This window comes from Thunnus albacares, chromosome 3, assembly GCF_914725855.1.
Source record: "Thunnus albacares chromosome 3, fThuAlb1.1, whole genome shotgun sequence".
NCBI lineage: Eukaryota > Metazoa > Chordata > Actinopteri > Scombriformes > Scombridae > Thunnus > Thunnus albacares.
In genome coordinates this window covers 15,086,217-15,105,913 of record NC_058108.1, presented here as the reverse complement: position 1 = coordinate 15,105,913, position 19,697 = coordinate 15,086,217, and the positions used below count along the sequence as shown (strand labels likewise).

The following is a 19,697-nucleotide window of genomic DNA, read 5'->3' as shown; positions in this document are numbered from 1 at the left end:
ATGAGAGAAAGGGAGAGAAATAATGTAATACAGAATGTAACAAACAAAATGGTAGAAAAAACTAACTAGACACCATCAATTCTTAATAGAGACATTTTAATGGAAATGTTTGAATGATACATTTTGAACAAATGAATACAGTCACTTAGTTCAGTACATTTTTGCAGAAAAAAACACGTGGCGCCTGTAAGAGTTTTATTTTGGAATTTGTAAATGAGAGACCAATCATTAATCTTGACAAACTTGATACAGGCTCGTGCCAAGCGCGTGCTCGTGAGCTCCCAAGGATTATTCGTAGCTGCGCGTGCGCAACTTCCACCCTCTCCCGCTTGAGTGTTTTCAACGCAGTAGATGACAAATATTTCTTTTCTTCTTTGTATTTTTTGTACTCAAATAGATATTATTTTTGTCCTATGTGTTTTATTTGTTGATTATCTTTGATTTATCTACTGTAGTTATTGTTTCTTTTGTGTGCATGTGAAGCACTTTGTGACCCGTGTCTGTGAAAGGTGCTACATAAATAAACTTTACTTACTTACTAAATTGTTGTCATTATAATATTGTGTTTTTTAGTATTATAAATTTAAGTCTTCTAACCCCCACTTCAGTGATCCATCCATGGCTGGGGAGATCAGAAATATGCAAGTCTGTTATATTATTTCATTTTTTATATCACAACTTAAATGCACTTGGATAAACTTTTTGCTTTTGTGTATGTTAACTGTGTTCCATAGCTATATTTTACACTTTTCTGTGACACTGGTGCTCACTTAGAGTTATCTTTCTCTCTATTTGATTAATTTTCCTCACTTTTTACTTAAATGGTAGTGAGGCACTTCATCAGTGTTCACAGACAGGCTCAGCATTAGCCTGTCTTGTCATAAGTGTGTGTTGCACAGCAGTCCGGAAGAGCAAGTGGAAGTCACATTGCAGTGTTAACACACACTCAAGTGCAGACAAACAGTTAAGGTGATTATGAAATGTTGTCATGCTTGCTGTGTAGGTCTCAACCTGTGACTGAAGAAAACAGGAGTTGATTTGTCACAGTGACAGACTGTGTTCTTGCAAACTCTGCCATTGAATCTTAAAATTTGATATTTTGATTCTGTATTTGAATTTGTTGCTCTGGAAGGCGTTTTGTAAAAACAATGTTACAGTTAAATGTACCCAAAGTACATCTGTCTATACCAGTGGAGGCCGGTCCATAGAGGCAGAGGAGGTTGCTCCTCCTCTATTTTTTGAGAGGCAAGAGGGAGATCAAAATGTAAAAAAGAATAGTTGGTTGAAATAAACCATTACCAATTCTCAGTATTATTTATAAAATATTTTTCTCTCTTCTTTGGAAAAAATCCATTATTGAAATTCTGGTTAAAATGCTTCAACAGCAACACCTGCAGGGCAGGAGGAGAAAGAGCAGTGTGTGCGTGAAGTGGTGGTGGGGGAGAGTGAGGTGGAGTGTGGGGCAGAGGAGGACGGGTGCCTGCTGTCCTCCGCACTGCGGGATCTCTTACATCAATTTAATGTACTTTTTTTCATGCTAAACTATGATTGGCCAAGACATGTAAAATGACGCTCCAAGGGAGGACATCCTCCCTAACCAATCAACAACCAGAATGTGATATTGACATTGCGTTGGTCCAATGATAGTTTCAAGATTTCATCTTCAATTCTCTCCACTGTAAGGCAGAGTAGCAGCAGAAGATAGCTCCTTGCGTTAGCCAATGCAACAGTTAGCTTGTTGTAGCAGCCTGAAGGACTCTTTATACATCCATGGAAGGACTATTTAGGACTGTTTTAGGAGAATGGATTTGGACTGTGCAACGCAGCAGTGGCAGGACGCCTCTGGGGAGGCTGGAGAAAGAAACCACCGGAGAAACAACCAGGAGAGTTAGCTTGTTTGTCATTGTTGCTAATGATATCAGACGGGTTAAGCAGCAGCCACAAAGTTCTGTTAACTAACAAACAAGATGACCAACAGCTACAAATGGATGCTATGACATGAATACTTCATCTCCATGAAAGAAAGAAGAAGACGTCAGATAACGTGAGTCAGATACAGCTTCTCTTTCTCTGTCTCTTTGGTCGCTAATTTCATCTCTGGTGGTTAAATATTTCTCTGTGGCTGTTGTGTGAATTTATCTCCTTAACAAGAATGCAGCAAAGATCATATAATGTGTTGTGGGTAGTTTGCTTGTTGAAGTTACAGTGAGCTGTCTGGACTCACTCATTCATTTGGAATGATCCAGTTTTTAACTGAGTGGTTGTTAAGTCAGCTGTTGATGTTGTGTGATTAGTGAATGAGTGTGCAGGAGGTCTGGCTGCTGGCTTGTGAGAATTTCTTCAGTTCATTTTTAAGCTGAATCTATATTGAGTAATAAGCTTAAAGTAACTAGAATAATAAGTGTTAACATGTCAACTTTGAAGACTATATTTTGTATGTTGTGCACATAGATCAGAATGTGTAAGTCATGTATTTGATACATGCATTAATACTTTCTGATGTGAACCTACACTTTTAGATCTGTGAATGTTTTTAGTGTTCAGTCTTTCTAGTATTCAGCACTGATCTGTACCTGTATCAGATTATAAGCTTTGTGGTACTTTATATATTTCCGTATACTAAGAAAATACACAGGAAACACATGTAAATCATGTGATATGTTGTCTGTTTCTGATGAGAACATAAATCTGTTGTAACAATAGAACAATACTATAAATTTGAATTTTGCTTTGTTGGTAAAATGACACATTCTGAACCACTCCGCAGCTAAAATGAGCACTTCTTTGTTTAGAAACAATATGTTTATGCTTCACCACTCAGGGGTTTTTGTTTTTGAAAGCAAATTGTTTTATTAGCATATAAAATTGCCCCCTACCCCTCCGATTTCATCAGGTGGGGACAATGATATAGTATGATGCAGTTTGTTGTAAGATTCCATGTTGGTTTTCCTCCTGTCCTCCCCAATTTTTTGAGTCACCAGCCGCCACTGGTCTATACTGTCAAAATACATCAGAATACAAGATTATTCATATTTAGGCTGACTTTCCACTGTACAGCTATTGTTGTAACCTCTATCCACATCACCACACTCTGTCCCATTAAACCAGTGGAAACAGTTACTGCTTGTTGTTTGAATTGAACTTTCTACAGAAAAATGTAGCCTACTATTTTTTTTTATGTTTTAAATCAAGTTGGGGCCTTTGTTCCATGCTTATTTTCATTCATTCATCCATTCATTCATATTATCCATTTATCCAGAGCAGTTTAATGAGTTGTTTTGTCAACTGCTGTTTAAAGTCTAAAGTCGTATTTCTGATTTTGGAAATGATTTACCTCCAGAGCTAAAACAGCTACACAACTGAGCATTTACTCTGTACATTAATATTCTCTGTAAGATTGTTATATTGTTAGTAGACTGTGAGGCTGCTGTTATTACATTATAACTCTGTACTGTTACCTGATACCTTTACATGATTTCATTATTGAAATTGTCTCAGTTTAACACTCAGTTACTCAGTTACTGTCAGGCAGTGACAATGTACACAACAGTCACTCCAAGTGTAAGCTGTTTAAAGTAACCTTTGATACACTATGGCTGAGTGAAATTGTATGAAAGTTTTTACTGAGCAGTTACAGGTTATTTCTTCTACAGGGAAATACGACTGAAAGTAAGTCATTGTATTTTTTTATTTTTAGGCTCCTCAAAATGTGTTAGTGTGAACATGTGCACATATGAGGAGTGAAGTGTTTCCTGGTCTCAGTCATGTATGTATGTATGCATGTGTGTGTTGTGGGTAAGTAAGGTAAATGATTGAGAGACCAGCGGTGTGTTTAACAGAGTATGAACTAATGCCCTCTCTAAACCCATTTAAAGCATTCTTCATGTGGCCACTAGATGGCAGTGTTAGAAATGAATGGGCAGAGCAGGTGAGATACTGACTGTATATGTGACAATCTGTACAGCACGTGTACATGTACTGCGGTACGTGGAGGCTTAGCATCTATTTTAGAAATTTAAAAAAAATCAAATGAAACAAAATAATGAAAAAAATATAATGAAATGTAAAATTATATAATAATATTATAAGACATGTAAAAAGTTTGTTGAGCATAACAGCTAGTATAAAACAATTATCTTCTTGATTATATTAAACAACAGTATCACCATTGCAATAACTTTTTAAGAAAACCTTTATCGTTACATGATGCCAGGCTATTATTCCTCCGCCAATTAATATAGTTCCTGAAATTATGAGTAGGCTGAAAGTGTGATGGTTTAATTGGTTCATTAACTGTTGTGTATCCACAGGTGTGTATTCCTGTGTGTGTGTGTGTGTGTGTGTGTGTCTGGGCTCCTTCGTGACTCAGCCCATCAGACTTGAGGACTGCAGCAGTCACTGATTTTCTGAAAAGACTGTAGTCATATGGACCATTTGGACCTGAAGGCATATCTTAGATGGGATTTGGAGGGTGTGCGTTGGATATCGGATGTAAAGGTAGTGTTGCTGAGGTCGTGGTGTATCCAGGTGAAAGCTGCGGACAGGTTACTCAGAATAAATCCCACACAGAGGCTGCTGACGACGGTAAGTGAGTTTAACGCCTGTTATTACTCCGCACTGTCGTCTTGTTGTGAATGAGAGACTTTATACTGTTTGTCACCAACTATCCTGATATGTTAACGAGTGTTTAGCCTGAAATAATGCCGTTTAGCCCAAAGCTAGAGAACGCCAAACTCCATTTAAAAATACTACCGTGTAATGTTGGCTCGTTTATGAGCAAAATGGGCACCTCGCTAAAACAAACCTAACGCCTTTCAGAAGTTGACAGACTCTTATGTCAACTTCGGCAAACCCATTATTCAAAAATCATCCAGTTATTTAAAGTAAATTTGAACTTTATTGTATTAATGATGCTTGATATAGCCTCATGTAGCAGTAGGTTGTTGAGGTAAAAACAACTGTCAAAAATACGATTTTATCGCAACAAGTATTGTTATGTTGCACTGACTGCATGATGAATCAAAGCCTGGCTTCTAATAATACGTAGGGTGGCCTAAATTAGTTATGCTCTAACATTTATACCTTTGCAGATAAGGAAGCATAAATTTGACACATTTTTGAATGGAGTTTGGCGTCGCCTCCTGCCTGTGCTAGAAAATTACTACGTCTCGAGGAAAGGTGACGTCGGCGTTTGTCTTTTGTACCCTGAACAAAGTTGACGCTGATCTGTCAAGTATTTATAAAAAAAAAAAAAAAAAAAAAAGCTATACAAGTCAACGCCTTCTTATAATGCGGTTTTTCAATTTTCAGCCAATTACACAGTTTCAGACTTAATAGAGTTTTAATCCCAGTTAAAGTTACATCCCTCTGTATTGTCAATAAGACCCTACCTTAGAATACGTCATTATGTCTGCACCCTCAGCAGATCTATCAGGGCAATGAAATGGCTTGTACCATTTTGTGTGTGTGTGTGTGTGTGTGTGTGTGTGTGTGTGTGTGTGTGTGTCTGAGTGTGCGCGCGCGCAGGTAAGGTTACAGTTGTGTGTACAGGTGTATGTGTTGGCTCTTTTGCTAGAATAGGTACTGCATATGTTGACATTTTACAAATTCAGCACATGATGTATGTGTGTATGTTTTGTGTTTGGCTGTTTAGGCCAAGCACAAATGTGCATTTATGAATGGTAGTATGCAGTTATGTCCACCCTACTGCTTGCGGCATTGTGTGACCATGCAGTAGTGTCTGCCACTGTCTAATGGACATTTCTGCTGCTGCAGCATTCTGAGTCTTACATAACAGGTTGTCCTCTGCATCATCCTGCAGGGCTGCCTGGGATTAAATAAAGACTCGGTGCTTCTCCTTGGCATGGCAGAGCTCTCTCTGTGAGTGATATGAGGATGCACCTCTACTGCTTTATCACAGCCAACTTTAAGGAATTGTGAGCTCTGTACTTGAATGTGTTGAATGATAATTTCTTCTCCATAGAACAAAATGATAATGCAGGCCTCCCTTTGATGCGGTTGTTGATCAATACCAGTAACCCAACCAGTAGTTCACTCTACGGTCTAATGTCTGTCTTGCAAAAGTCACTTTGTGGCTTTTCCTCTATTTTAGACCCCTTGAACTGAACAAAGGACATTGCTATCAAGCCTGAAAAAGCGAAAGATGCAAGGTGATATACAGCTCACTCGTGTGTATTGTGAAAATGTGATCCATGTCTGTACAAACCAACTACAGTACACTGTGCCAGAGTTATTGCAGTTCCTTGTTCACCTACAAAGGTTGATACATGTCTTTAATTACTTACTGCTACTGTAACCAGCAGCTGATAGTATTGCAGTGCATGACATCACAGGTTAGATTTAGAATGGGAGTTTAGTGTTGTTGTATGAAGTGCTTGTCAAGATTTTTTGATTTATCTTTAACTAGATGATGAGATTTGTTACAATAAAAACAAATCAGTGATCATACGACTGGGGACCATGCCACCCAATCATATGATGATTACATAAAGAATGAAATTACCCGTTTAGAATTAATCTGAGAACTCTGAGGAACAAAACACTATCAAAAGTAGCCTGCACCCTTTTATATGCAGTGATTTCCTGCCAGTGTTGATATGTGACACTACAGGATGAAACTTTGACTTCTCATTTTGCATGGATGGGATGTTCTTCTGTTTGACCTTGTGGTGTAGGTTGATTAAACTGGTGTAAAGCTTTTTGCAGCTTCAAAATGCAGTTGTTGCAAATAAACCTTTAGTTAGATCTCTTCTGCTCAGTAGTGCTTTCTTCATCCTCTCTTTGAGTTGATTTGCCAACAATGGGATTCCTAAATTGATTTTTTTTTTGGCAGCTCACACATTTAAAATCCTTACATTTAAAACGTTGAGGGTTGCAAATGAATTTTAATGCAATCTGCTTGAAGAATTAAATTTTCTTGCATATGCAAAGTGTTTCTTCCTTTTCTCTTACTATACTGCATTTGCCTCAGTTGGCAGTAAAGATGCCAGTATATCAGGTGCCAAGTGTCTGCAAGTCTAAATCCATCCGCTCTTTGTTCAAGTGTGTGATTGTGCAGTCAGATGAGGCTGTTTATGTTCATGGGCAGGGATGTCTGTGTATGTGAGCATTTTTGTGTGCATGTGTATGAGGTAGTTGTTGGCTCTCCTCTGCCCAGACTTGTCGTTGGGATTAACGTGGTAACTTGTTGTGATTGATGGAGCTGTTATCCACAAGAACAGATGAATAGGACAACCCTTCTCTCTTTGATGCTATGTACTCTACTACTGATCCAACCCTGATCCTCATCAGCAATTTAACTTGTCATTTTACCACAATGGTAACCTGTCAATCAAAGTGAAACTGAATGGTTCAGATCTGCACTGTCTCATGGGAAACTTTCTGTCCTACAAAACCTTTAAGAACGATCCCTGAGTGGTGTAAGTGACAAACAGGTGTTATCATGTAATAGATTTAATGCTGCTCTACTCAATATTTTTATATTAATCATGAGTCGGATGACTGATTTGTGATAGGAGTTGCATGTAGTGACATACCCACCAAAAATTAGCATCTGAGCCGGGTGCAGTTACCCTGAGCTATAGGGTGCTTTACAGCGTCAGCCTCATTGTTTTTTTCAGACATTTTTAGCCCTGATAAACCCACCGTAACACTACCTGATCAGCAACAAATCACAACTTGACAAAGTTAGCAACTAGCTGGTCAACATAGTGGAACATTTAACAGCTTAAGAGCCAGATATTTCACCCAGGAGTTGGTGGTGACAGAGTGAGTATTGAACTTACATTTGTCAGGTTGCATGAAACAATGGACTCCAAATGAATGCCGTTATTGCTCCTTGTGTGCTGGATTTGTAATTGTTTGCTAACATGTTCACCAACTTCATCAACTTAACGAGGCGATAGTGTGTAAATGTTACATTTACAGGTGTTTGCACTTCCCTCAGGTGGCCACAAAATCAATTAATACATCTTTAAGTTCATGGTTGATTTTAAAAACACACCAAAAGTAGCTAATGGCTTATCTCTTCTAGAGTAGCATCAATCTGCCGTGACATTTTGACATGTCCCGACATGGAACACACCACTGTATTTATTATTCGAATGTTTGAGTTCCGGGTTCCTGCTGTTATGTTCCTGCTTCCTCATTGGCATGACTTAAATGGAATAAAATCATCCTTACAGCTATGAATACACTCTTACATTACCTCTGTGTGTGTGTGTGTGTGTGTGTGTGTGTGTGTGTGTGTGTGTGTGACATCACTGTAAGCCAAGCATCAAAAGCAACAGATCAGTTTAGTTCTGTCTGATAAAAATGAAAGCTGAAGTGAGGTTAAAACTCAGCAAAGCAGTAAAGCTGGAAGCTAGATTAGATCTGGGATTATGGATATCTGTAAGAGGAGTTCTGCTTTGATGCAGCAAAGAATAAATGGAAAATAAATGGATTTTCACTGGGTTTCTAAAGTCACACAACTTGTAGCAGATGGAGGAGCATGCTTCACACTCTCCTCAGTCTGTGGCTGGAGTCTATTTTTGGTTGTTTTGCTGCCTTTCACGCGCACTGAGCAGCTCTCCTCCTTTCCAGGCCTCAATATGAAGGTATCTCAGGTCTGTGCTAGTACATAGTGGCTCTATTCAAAGACTACACCACAAGCTAGAGTTATTTAGCACTTACAGGAGGTGATACTGGAAAATATTAACACCGTTGTTGGCTTCAGGTTTGCATTAAATACTAGCTTTAAGGCAGAATAATTTGTGTCTTTTACAACTTCAAATGTTCTGTAAAACCCATCTTACAACCAGTCTGGCACTGTGTGTGCAACAAATGGGTTTTATGCTGCTGTTAATCTGCACAGTAGAATTGGTTTCATTTTATGTTTGGAATAAAAATGGAGAATATGTCTAATAAAAAGCTCAAACTTTAAGTAAGCTTTGCACTTTTGTTGTCAGTTCAGTGTTCTGCCTGAGGCGGGCGATAAAAGAAAGTTGGAGGTGAAGACTGCACTAAATTAGTGATTCAGACAGCTCTCTTAACTAATCTTTTTTCCCCCCCAGTATATTATTTTACTGTACAGTATAGATTGTAACAAGTTGAGAAATGTCCATCAGCATTTTCTAGAGACTAAGGTGACATCTTCAAGTGGTTTTCTCCAATCAACAGACCAGTGGTTGGAAATTGTGAGTTTATGATTAATTCATCACAGCTCACTTCAGTATAAATTATGATTAAAAACACCTGCTTAACTCACTTGGTTGTTTAAAACAAATGAAGAAAAAGAGCCACAGAATTCTTTCTTACTTCAAATCTCTTTTCAGTCACTAATATATGTGATAAGTGTGTCTATGTATTACTGTTGATCCGTCAGGGGTAAATGAATGATGCTGGTGTTTCATCACCAAACATGTATGTTGACACTGAAACACTGCTGGTCTTTCTGTTCAATTAGAGTTGAATCCTTGAATTCAAACACAGCTTTCACTCTGCAAAATAATCCTCAGATGTTATAGCTGTAGTTCAGAAATAATGTAGGTAAAATAACTTTTCTTTTGAGCTGTTTTGGAGACTACTTGATAGATTTGTGGCACACATCTATCTGTTGTACATAACAGATCTCAGGATTGAATCCAAATCTCCTGAGAGAAGAAATGCTTTGGTGTGTCTGAGCGCAGCCAGTAGAGACTGTGCTGTTATCTTGACAGCTACACACACAAACTTTTCCTCTCACACTTCCTGTGTCAGGCAGGAATTGATTAGAATATCTATTTTAGTCTTGGGTTTCCAGAAAGACCAGTGACAGAGAGATTATATTATCTCCTAATGCCACTGGCAGCTCCAGAATAGTCTCACTACTTTTTTTATCCACACATGCACGCCAGTGTACGTACATGTAAGTTTGTCGTCTGAGAGTTGTACAATTAAAAACAAGATAAACAAAATAAGAGTGCAGTTACAGTGCATGACTCTTGTTTGATCCCAAATATGATTGATGACCAAATGCGTCCTCTAAACTGCTCCACAGGTGGTCCACATTCTGCTCTAGCCCTTCATCTGTCGCAGAATAGTGTATGTATGCTTCATGTTTGTGCACAAGTATTGTTCTCTAAGCCTTTTCTGCAGGACCCTACTTGACTTGCATGCTTCTAAAGCTTAGAAATTCATCCCACGCGACCATGTAAGCTTCACTTTTGGAAAACTTCAAGGCCTTTTTTTTTTTTTTTTTTCAAAGATCAAAAGTTAATCAGAGTATTGTGCGTTAATGAATTCCCCTCTGCTCAGTCACACTGTCTGCATGTGAGGAAAATGTGGAGAAATTCATAATTGGTGTTTGGCATCGGGCCAAAGTTGCATGGTTTCAGCTTGTGGAGACATTTTAGCGTGAAGCATGTTGGATATTTTGAGCAGCATGAAACACAGTCAGTACATGTACATGCAGTTAAGCTTACACACTTGCTGTAGTCCGCTCACATGCATGTTAAAGGTGTTTTCTTCACTAAGCTCTAGCATGTGCTGTATAATAACTGCTTGGGATTTAACTCCCGTCAACATTCTCTATTTGTTCATGAGGTCTCACAGCTCCTCTAACCTCTATTTTATTTAAACACTCTCACTCACACTGGGCCTTTTGGCACGTTTCACACAATCAACCTCTTACTGAAGTAATAATAACAATGATGCCATTTTTTCAGGTGTCTTAACCTCTGGTCCTTTCATTTTACTTAGAAAATGATAACATTTTATTTTAAGTAATGATTTAAGAAGAACAATCTTGTTCATTAAAACCTTCCTGCTGGTTGTCATACTGCTGGTTGCTGAGTCATTTTAAATTTACTGGCAAATATTATCACTTCAGAGCGATAAATAACCAGGTAATAACAAACTGAACTCAATAATGCAGAAACCTGGATCTGGAAGAAAATCAAATTTAAACCCCAAACACTGATTTTCAGTAACGTGTTTAATGTTTCACAGACTGCTAGGGACAACTAGAAAAGATAAAATGACAGAAAGCTATTATGAGTGCAGTATAAGTCAGCAAGCAGCTCTGTAAGTCTATAGAGTATTTAAAGATTAAGAGAAAAAGTGGTGTCTGGGCACCACTAGAGCATCATGTGTGGCCCTTGTTGAGTAAGTAAGAAATTCTTACCAGGCAAAGTTGCACTTTCAATGAGTATATATAAGTAGTTTTTATTGAACTTTATTACATGTATGCATCCAATGTAATTATACATTCAACTGCGCTATTTATAAAGCCCCACAAAGGCTAGTGTACGTACTGAAAACTCAGTCACAGTTGGGGACCAAACCTGGTCTGTAAGTTACCTGAACCAGGTGTGGCTCATTAACTAAACATGGTGGAGACACCAGATAGTAATGTATTTGGTACAAAGTAAACTGCAGCCCAATAGCGTTACACTATAACAATTACTATTTTACATTATTTTCTTTCAGTAATTTTCTGTTCAAATGAGTACTGAATTAATTATAGCCATCGCGTTAGCTAACGGTTGCCTTCATTCACATTCAGCAGACACTGAGCAAGGTTAGCATTCATCTGGAGTCGTGTTTTTGTCCACCAGGTGAATGTAAGTCTAACATTCATTCTTCTTTTAGCTCTGTTTTGGTCTTCAGCAACTCCTTAGAAAACTATCTGGCTCTTCAGCTGCTAAATGTTTGACTTTCTTCACAAGCTAGTTGCTAACTTTGTGTGTCTGCTGTTTGCTACTTAGCAGTTAGCATACAGGGAATACGTTACTCTTTTTATAGAAATGGCTGACTTCAGTTTTTACAATAGCAGTGAGACTGAACTGAACTATACAGTAAATGTGTTGTAATCCCAAAATAATGACTGAATGAAGGCTGAAAATCTCCATTAAGGCAAGTTTTTTGTCACAATTAGCAACACTTGCACATTAGAGTGGTTTTGTTCAACAGTATCAAAATGTTGATCAATGCTAGTTTAAGTTTGTATTATTAAAAAAATCAAAAATGATAGATGAGGTTATACAGTACTAAGTTTTTTTTTAAGGTTATTTTTTATTTTTATTGGATTGATCCTTTATTGGATAGTGAGCAGTGAGGTTGCAGACAGACTAGAAATAGGGAGAGAGAGATCAGTTGGGTACAATGTGCAACAAAGGTCCCTGACTGGAATCGAACCAGAGACATCACAGTTACAAGGCATGCAAAGTGTTTGGCTACTAAGGTGCTCCCATACTCATTTGTTTTAAGTGAATAAATCAGCTTGTGACATCAAAAAATGTTCATGTTGAGTGTTGTAGGGTGAATTGTTGTCTGTTAATGCCGGCCATTGTTGCCTGACCAAAGCAAGGAGTTCATTTGATGTTGTTTCACCACCTGATGTCAATAAATCTAGAGTAGACACCTTTAAAAGCCAGATAAATTTGATATATGTATAGACAGTGTTAATATCATCGGTCAGTTTCACTCTCTTTTACTTATCAGGGTGAAATGACATGAAATGGTCGTATTAGCTTTACTGGGCCAGTGAATTGCTCAATCAGCCGTGATGGATACAGTTATTTTCAAAGGGGAGTTTTTGCTGCAAGGTCTCAGTGATGTGAGTGATCATTCAAATTATGCAATCTTTGTATTTCAATTCCATCCATGTTTTGAATTACAGTTTGACCAGTAAGTTTGTGTTCTGTTGCTACAAATGCAGTGCAATGTTCAACAAATGTTTAGTTGTTTTGTATTTTGTAGTATTCCTCTCCTGAAAGGAAATGACTGCTGTTTTATAATCTGGATCTTATTATTGTCTGGGTGTGGGTCTAAACTTTGTATTTTTGTACATCATTCTTACTGGATATAATAAAAAATTTTACTCATTGAGATTGGAAAGCAGTGACATCACCAGGACCAACAAGGCTTTACTGCCCCATAAAACAAAATGACCATATAGTCCCAACATTTTTAATTTTTGATCAGTAGCAGTGACTCAACCATAACCTGTCCAGAGATTTCTGTCTTATTGCTTACTGAACAAAAACTCCTCACCCTCTGGAGTTTCAAGACTCTCAGAGCTCCTCCACCACCCACACTGAGGATTTCAACTGCTCAGTGATGAAGGCTGGTGCTAGAAAGTAGCATATCATCATTATCGTTTTTAGCTAAAGAAAGACTAGAAAACCTTATCTTCAAGCACAAATGTGGTGACATATTTCCTCTTCTGCTGGATCTATTTTCTAATTAGCAAACCCATTTCTCTCTCTCTAAAGGGTCAAGTGCTGGTTCATTTATGACAGGAGCTCTTTTCTACACAGTGGGTTCTCCTGACAGCTTCACACTATAGGAGTGTGGTAGACCTGGTACAGGAAACATGACCAGTGTGTGTCTTTGTGTGTGCATGACACTGTTTCTTCTATTTGAGTTTTTGGATGTTCGATGTCAGGACATTTTGGCCGCAGGATATACGCTTGGGTAATAATTATGAATGTGAAATAGACCAGCATTATCAGACTTGTGCTCGGATCAAGGCATTTGCTAATCTACTTGTTTGGTTAATATTCCGTCTATTGGCAGGACAGACATGACCAATTTTCTGTAATCTTGCTTGGATCAGTCCTTTCATTGGCTCACTGCTGCCTGTTCCACTCCTACCTCTCACTCTCCATCAGATTACATGAGTTACTTTTCCATTACTCTCTTTGCCCCTTTCTTCTTTAGTCCAAAACCTCCCTCTCTGTTTCTCCTCAGGCTCCTGCAACCAATAACAGGGAGAGGGCCCAGGCTGCTTAGCAACAGCCAACCCAGTTGGACTGGTCAGGACTGGTCCCTCCTATTTTTTGGGGGTGGAGGGTGGACCCTGACCAGGGTAAAGTTACCTGGCAGACACACACACACACACACACACACACACACACACACACACACACACACACACACACACACACACACACACACACACGCTCTCTGTAAACACAGACATGGGACTGACTATCCCCTCCCACACTAGACCTTGAGGAAGGTGTGTGTGTGTGTGTGTGTGTGTGTGTGTGTGTGTGTGTGTGTGTGTGTGAGCAGTTTGCATTGACTAACACACACACAAACGTGTGTGTGTTAGTCAATGCAAACTGCTGTTTCTGGCACAGGAATATGGCAAGAGGGAAAAGGCATTCCTCAACTAGCTCACACACACACACACACACACACACTCACACACACACACACTTCTTGTTACTGCAGCACTGAGCAGCATGCTCGTGTTTCAGAACCAAAAAGGGAGGTGTATCCTCTCTCCCTCTTTCTATCTCTCTCTCCCCCCACCACACTATTCTCTCTCTCTCTTGCTCTCTCTCTCTCCCCCCCTCCCTCTCTCCACAACCGTCACAGCCTGCGTAGTCTTTCCTTGCCTGCTCGCACACACACACACACCCACACACACACAGAGAGCAGTGATGGGGTAAGATACAACACATGAACGTGCAGCGCAGTGCAGCGAGAGGTGTATGTGTGAGGAGGAGGAGGAGGATCGAGTGTGTGTGAGGACAGACAGCTAAGCGCACGCCAGTCTGAAGTGAGGAGTGTGAGCGAGCTGACGGAAGCTTCCATGATATTTTTTTTTTTGCTGGATGTGTTGTTTTTTGTTTTTTTTTTTGTGGCAGTGCAGCCTGAGAAGAAGGAAAGAGAAGAGTAAGTTATGGCTGTGGCAAACAGTTAAGCAAGGGATCAGCACGTGTACATGCGTGTTTTCTACTTCATCAGCGTGTGTGTGTATGTGTACATTCTAGGGCATAGGTCTTTTAAAAGTTAAATGGTCAGTGCACTTTGAGATGTTGACTGGTGCAAAACAAGTCAATCATTTAACATTAACTTGTGTCATGGTAGATTATTTCCAGCCAGATTATTGTACACAACTCATTTCCTATATAGTGAAGAGAGTAGGAGTTACGTTTTTTGACTAAATTTGGAAGTCATCTTTTATATTTTCAGCCGTTAAAACTTTTTCTAATAAGATGGACTTGGAATGTTTTGATATTTACTCTGAAAGTTGGTAAGTTTCCAGGACAAAGTTTTGTGCATGTTATATCCTAATTAGTAAAGTAACTGTGACTCTGATGAAGAGAATAAGAAGGTGATGCCAGTGTGACGGTGCTGTGGCCAAACTGAAGACACAAACCAGTCATGTAGTCTTTCCTCTGCATGTCTTTTGAAGACGGTGGGTTTGATAGTTTCCAGATGCTTTGTCGAGATGATTACACATGTAACTAAATCCCCTCTCAATGTACGTACAGTTGAAGCATTGTTTCACAGAGCTGCATGTGGCGGGTTTGCAGTCGTCTTTGTTTAAATGTGGTTTAACATAGAGGTCGATGCTGCATTCTTTATTTTGTCAAAAATCCATATTACTGATTTTAGTCTACGGGATGACTTTGAAGAAGTAATCTCAACGCTTTTAAACAAAGTTAAATTAGAATGTTTTTAAGTTTCATCAGTTGACTGTATGAAACCTATAAGCCCTAAATGTCTAGCAGTCACAAGGTTTTCTTGTAATGTCACAAGACAAAGTAACCTACTGTATGCTTCGCTCGCTCTAACAACCGTCGTTGCTTCAGCTCCCAAGTGAAGCTAACTGTAACAAATGATGGATTAATATCATCCTAGGATGACATAACCTGCTAGTGATGATGAAGTTCAGCAGCCAAAGTCGAGGCGTCGCTGTTCCCAGAGGAAGCTGAGTCTGTGTAAACAGGATCACACAGCGGTTTAGAAAGCAGAGATACATTTAGCAGGTCACCGGGAAGGTAGAGAGAGGCCTCACAGGAGCATTTGAGATGTTAATGATGTTTTGAAAAGCGCCATGCAGATTTGGAGCTTCATTTTTTACGGACTGCAGAACTTGTCTTAAAAGTGATATATATTTTTTAAAAAAAGTGTTTCCTGAGTGTTTCTTGAGTGTGTTTCCTGTGCATTATCGCCTGTTTCAGGACTTTGGTCATGCAGTGAAACCGCTGTACAGCTCAGACTGTGTGAACATTTCTGACCATGTATGGACACAGGTCACGTGTTCTGGTTCTGTATTTCAATGATGGGAAACATTTCATTCCCCCATCACAAGCTCTACTGCAGTGCTATTTAGAGAGCAGTACCTTTTACTGGACTAGTTTAGAGTCACCACTCGTATCAAAGTTCAAACATATAGTACAATAATTAATCAGGGATGTGGTGAAGGACAAACCCAGCTTAACTCTGCTTTCTTGCAAATTTTTGTTTTGATTGGAGATATTCTTATTCACTATATCAGTACATCACAAGTTCAAATGAATCCCCGTCCACCGTCATGTATCCAGGTATCGATCGGTTAAGATAGCGGTGGCGTCAGAGGAAGAGGGACTGCTAGCAGGTTATGTAACAGCTCAATCCACAGTACGCCATATAACCTCAGGACCAGTCCTAATTGGAGTGGCAGTCAGCCAACCAGCTCAGTCTCTCCATCTAGTTACCTTCGTTGTTCCTCTCTACGCCTCTCTCACTGTCCATTATGATCACTCTCATTACTCTAATGCTGCTTCTTTCTGTTTCAGCACTGACTCACTGTGTTTTATACAGTTTCTCCTGACATTCACTGATCTAAATATCATTTCCCTCCTGCGATCTTTTTGCTCTCAGTAGAAAGTCGAATTTTCAGCTGCTTTATAGACATATGAGTTTATCATATTAATATCATAGCGTTCTTAATGGACAATACAGTGACATTGATTTGAATGTTAATGTTTCTTAACATCTCTCACCATCTGTTTCTCTGCCATCCTCACTTTGGAATCATAAGGAGAATCAGTTGTGCGTGTGTGTGTGTGTGTGTGTGTGTGTGTGTGTGTGTCCTTTACGTCATCTGAACACACACACACCCTGTCAGCAGTGTCACATTTCCTGCTACGACCTCACACGCAGTGTTTATGTTACGTCAGAGTAGAATGGATTGCAGATGCATGCGCACAAATGTACACATGCACACACATACACACACACACACACACACACACACACACACACCTCTGCAGTGACTGTAGGCAGGAGAATCCTAATGGCAGAATGACACAAGCTGGTTATTAAGTCACACACACACACACACACAGTCGCATTCATTTCTCAGAATGACTAAGCACTCTGTTTATTTCTATGGCAACCACTTTTGCTGTGTTTGGGGTGTCCTTCTGTGTGATGCAGCGGGAGGCTGAGTTTAACTTCCACCGCTGTCTTTCATACACCAATGTGTTAGCAATCTGTGTGTGTGTGTGATATGTCCATTGTGTGACTGCAGAGGTGTGTGTGCAGTGATATCAGCACTGCTACTGGATGTTGCTGTAATGTGATGCAGTGGTGACGCTTGCCAAGTGTTTCTATGAAGGGAAAGGTGAGCTTGCTGCCTCCTGTCTGTTAAAAGCTCCCCGGTTGGCTGTCTGCCCAGCTGAAACAAAAAAAAACCATGAGCACAGCGCCTTCATCATTTTACATCATTAATTAATTAAATGAATTCTAAATCACTTCATTAGGCAGCTGGAGTCGATTGTGTTCAAAATCTGAAATAACGGATAGATGGTGTTATTTGGAAATAGCTAATTACAATGACAATAATTTGCTAATTTACTTCCACACTGCTTGCGTTTTAAATCCCCTGAAAGACAGTTGGATTGAGACTGTTTGTATAAAGTGAAATTACTTGTGTAATGTAAGCAGTTGTGTATGAGCTGTTGCTCTCATCCTGTCAGGTGGAGGAGTCCTGATCAAGTCTTGATGTCTTTGCTATCATAGAGCTGTAATGCAGCCAGCAAGAAATCAAGTGAAAGTGGTTTGTGAAGCTTCAACACTGTGTCTTTGCTTTCTCTCACCCCATCTGATGCACCCTGTCAGATTTTTTTTTATCCAAAAACTGAGCAGTAATCAGAAGTAATAGAATAGAAAAGTAATTCAAGTGTTTGTCAGTGTCTTATCATCTTGTTAGTTGTAGTAGATATTATACATTTTGAAAGCGATTGGATAGATGAGTAACAGGAATGTCGGCGTGTTGTAAAGGTCACATTAAAGCTGCCTCTCTTCCAATGTCCACTTGATATGGCTTTAAAGTGAACTAGGATCACAGTGGGCGCAGCCAGTATTAAATCCCACTGTGCATTTCTGCTCGAAATTTATACCAAGCAGATTCATATACTATATTTGTTATTTCTCTTCTTCCTTTTCTGTCTCTATATGATCTGCTCAGCTCTGTCCTCCTTCATCCAGCTGGTTGTTTTGGCTCCTTTTTCCCATGAGCACTGACTGTAGACTGACTGACCATTGGCGTCTCTTTGTGTTGTAAAGTTCAGATTTATATAGTTGTTAGGAAACACTGTTACTGGTAATACAGATAAAAACCATAAACATTTGTTGGCTGAGGACTTGGGTCCCATATAAGATAGAACGTCCTAGTCGGCAAATCAGATTTCACTGTGCTGTGTGTACAATCACTGCTACCCTGCTGCTCCTGGCTTTGTGTGTGTGTGTGTGTGTGTGTGTGTGTGTGTGTGTGTGTGTGTGTGTGTGTGTGTGTGTTCACCTTTGCATGTCCCAGTGAATATTCACACTTGAACAATTGCTGTTACACTCTCTGATGTCCTCAACACTGCTCTTTGAAAAATGCCATGTTGCAAATTTCAGGGCTGTCAGTTTTACTTAAGTAAATACTGAGGATATTCTCTCCCAGTCAGAGTATTACATGAAGCACGGTAGCATGGCTTTATACCTACTGGAAATAGGTGAAGCTATTGCTCAGATAACATCCAGTCCGGTGATTTACATTATGGGATGTATTGGTGATTTATGACACAAAACAGTAAGACGATGTAGCACAGAGAGCTACATTCTTCTAGTTTCATGTGATGTGCAAAAGAAAATGTCTTGAAAACATTGTCCTCAGTAATGTCAAAGAAAACTGAAGAAGCTGAATTCTATCAATGACAAAATTGGCCGAGTTCATCATCTTCATGTGTCACATATATTATTGTAAACAGAGAAAACCTGTATAAGACAGAAAATGACACAGAGTCAAAGTAGTCTGGCAAAACTACTCAAAATAGTAGTTAAGTTACTCCTTAAGAGACGAGTATTGATTGGCTGTCACCATGTTGCATGACTCTCGTCCTGAACCGAACCTTCAAGTCCGGTTCTAAATCCCATAATGATCAGCTAAGAACAATGGAGCTGACTGTAGGTCACCACAGATAGCTTCTAGTGCAGTCAGCTGTGGCTGGCACGGCCCAATGTGAGGCTGATTATTGCCTTGTTACACACACACACACACACACACACACACACACACACACACACACAATATCATATCCTCTCAATCTTATCACAAAGGGTCAAGATGATGGATTGACATTGATTAGGGTGAAGTGGAAAGTAGAAAGGCAGAAGAGAGAGAGAGGGATGAGACTGGAATGGCAGATATTTAAAAAAGTAAAAGAAAAAGAGTGAATAACTCAAAGTGATGCAGACAGTGATGTTGGAAGAAAGCTGGTAAGATAATATAAAGGTTAGATAAACAAAATGTTACAGTCCTCTCAGGTCACTGGGGAAAGGATGATGAGATTCACGTTCACATATTTAAAAATATTTGTTGTGCTACTAGTCTCTCTGGGCTTTTGAGTTGGTTTCCATTCCATCATCTTTATGTGTGTCTT

At 39.3% G+C, this 19,697-nt stretch overlaps 1 protein-coding gene across 7 annotated transcripts in view; it reads left to right on the top strand.

Moving 5' to 3' along the window:
* Positions 1–4,333: 4,333 nt before the first annotated feature.
* The window catches only part of LOC122979284 (microtubule-associated tumor suppressor 1 homolog), a 67,439-nt gene continuing 52,075 nt past the window's right edge, over positions 4,334–19,697 (top strand). For 3 of the 7 annotated variants that reach the window (XM_044346624.1, XM_044346625.1, XM_044346619.1), the window contains exons 1-3: positions 4,334–4,584; positions 5,822–5,880; positions 6,113–6,170. The gene's annotated coding sequence lies outside the window, so the exon portion shown is untranslated. Of the gene's footprint in view, positions 4,585–5,821; positions 5,881–6,108; positions 6,171–13,734; positions 13,853–14,449; positions 14,671–19,697 lie in introns of those variants that run through there. The other 4 variants (XM_044346620.1, XM_044346622.1, XM_044346623.1 and 1 more) reach the window with 4 other exon arrangements.